The 2,492-nt window shown below is 41.1% G+C and overlaps 1 long non-coding RNA gene across 1 annotated transcript; it reads left to right on the top strand.

The window, feature by feature from the left end:
* The first annotated feature begins 426 nt into the window (after nt 1–426).
* Nucleotides 427–2,017, top strand: LOC144027562 (uncharacterized). The gene is made up of 4 exons (XR_013285489.1): nt 427–1,018; nt 1,326–1,376; nt 1,452–1,486; nt 1,562–2,017. It is a non-coding gene; the product is annotated as an uncharacterized LOC144027562 (long non-coding RNA).
* The last annotated feature ends 475 nt before the right edge of the window (nt 2,018–2,492 follow it).

Here is a 2,492-nt window from a genome sequence, read left to right as displayed (position 1 = left end):
CTCTGTGTGTTTCTATTGATTGTTTGCCCTCCAAGAGGGTAAGCGGTACCTAAGCATTCTGGGTAAAGTGACGTCAGCGACAAGGGTCCTTACACTGGTGGTAGTATATGCACTATATAGTACTTCTGGCACATACATGACCTACATTGGTACGAGAACGGCTAGTGGCACATTTCTTATGAATAGTCAATAATAAGAATAATAATTCGAAAAATTTCCGTGGAAATTTTGGATGTGACTGCTGACTCTTGCAAGGTGGAAAGCCGAATGCACTGAACAGTTTGCCAACTGTTGGTGTACTTTACCTCTCAATCAGTCGGCAAGCTAGCATTAGCATGCTAAGCTAACTTAGCATTAGCAATAGCACGATAACTTAACATTAGCATGAGCATACTAACTTAGCATTAGCATGTTAAGCTAGCATTGGCATATTAACTCTTTGACCGCCATAAACGTTTAAAAACGTTCAGTATAATCCTAGGATAGGCCGCCATAGACGTCTATTGACGTCTACTATGTTTTTTTATGGAAACGGGTGGAGGAAAGCCTTGGGCAGCTGTGCTCCAAGTATCAAGCCGATCGGGTTACTATAATGAGTATTCCTGGCCACTAGATGGCTGTGATGAGTCTTTTGGACAAGATCGGGTAGGAGACAACAGTAGAAGAAGAGAGGCTGAGCTAGAGTGTTGAGGGGGAGAGAATGACTAACTTGGCTAAGGGAGTCAAAAAGGCTACAGATGGCAATCAGCTCACGCTTGATCCTTATTTTCAAAGCTCAAAAGCATCGACCAGTGCTCAAGAGCACAGTGATGACGGGGTTAAGTCATAGTTGAAGCGGTGATGCGGCCGTTTCGACCACGTCCTAAGGCCCCACCGGCTAGCGATGCTAACACCGGAGAAAGTGGTGCGCACAACCGAGCGCGTCTGCACAGATGACGTTTCATCGGACGATGACGACTACTATGGGTCCGATGCAAGACAGTCTTGGACAGTCTTTCGTCCTCCAAAGAACGTGAAGGTAAGCGCTAACATGCTAAGAGATTGCTAGTAAGATTACTTTCCTAACTTTTCGGGCGATCTGCTAGCAGCGTGTGTAAATGTGCTGATATACATTAGAACATCTATTACCTATACAAACGTGAATGTATATTTTATAGATCGTGCTCACAGCAACGTCCGACCGCTGGTTCTACAACAAAGAAAGGTTAAAAAAAATAAAAAAAATAAAAAATAAAAAAAATAAAAAATAAAAAAAGTTTTCAATACACCGCAACAATAAAAGGAAAGTCTTTCGATAGTATTGTAATTGTATATGTTTCTTTCAGCTCCTACTCATAGGGCCCAAAGTGACCCTTCTCACAGTGAGCAGAACAAAGGTAAAAAGACAAAAAAAAAGATTCTCCACAGCACTAATAAAATATTTGATGGTAAACGTCTTCTATAATTTACAGAGTGTGCATCAACCAATACATCCAAGAAAAAAAAGGTAAACATGCACACACACACACATTGCATCACAGTGCTCTAAAATAATATATGATATTGAAATGTATATTTGCAGATCCCAAAGATTCTGGCTGGCTTGAAGTTGATGAAGTTGGCTGGCAGCCAACCATCTTCCCCTTTGCTGCAAAACCAGGACCAAGGGATGCTGCAGCAGAGCTGAATTCCCACCTGCCAGCTGACATCCTGGAGCTCTTCATCACGGATAAACTTCTCCAGCACATCGTTCATCATACCAACCTCTACGCAAATCAGTCCATGCAGAAGCAGACTGACAAAAACTGTGATGCAAATCCTGCTGCATCCCCCTAGCACGCACGGGATTGCTCCACAATATACCACACAAAAAGAAAAATTGTGTCGTTGAAACATCCACACAATTGTAAATAGTAACACGTACACACACACCACACATGCGCAGTTGCGCACGTGTAAATAGTTTGCAAAGAGTTTTCCAAATTGTTTGTTCGGATTGCTACTGTTGCATGTAAATAAACTGTTATTTTGCAATCAAAAAACACTTTTTTATTGTTGGGGTTGTGTTTTATAGAAGTTTAGGTGTTGAATCACTCATGCAAAAAAAAAAGTGCCAAATTCACTAGAGTGCATGAAATAACATCGTTTCACAAAAAGCTTGATTTCTCCGTATTTTGGAAGAAAATAGAGGATTTGGGTGAAACGAAGCTGTTTTCTATTGTTGATTACTGAAGATCTGAATAAGGTAGAAACAGAGAATTAGATGAAAGATGAGACTTCAATCTTTCATTTGGTAGTATCCGCGTTTCCATAGTCCTAAGAGAACATTTTCTGTGGAGCTTGAAAGATCGGTAAAATTCTGTAAATGACACGACGAGAGGAGGTAGGACTCAGACGCAGATGTAAAGTTGGCCAACAAGGCTGCAGCTTTAATAACACGAAAACCAAAACGCCTCTTAAAGAGGGAAAAAAGGCTGAACAAAAAGAGCTCCAAACTGGAGAGACAAAAAGGG

This window comes from Festucalex cinctus, chromosome 10 (assembly GCF_051991245.1).
Source record: "Festucalex cinctus isolate MCC-2025b chromosome 10, RoL_Fcin_1.0, whole genome shotgun sequence".
Lineage (NCBI taxonomy): Eukaryota > Metazoa > Chordata > Actinopteri > Syngnathiformes > Syngnathidae > Festucalex > Festucalex cinctus.
Note: the sequence above shows the minus strand (reverse complement) of the source record. Positions and strands in the feature narration are given on the sequence as shown.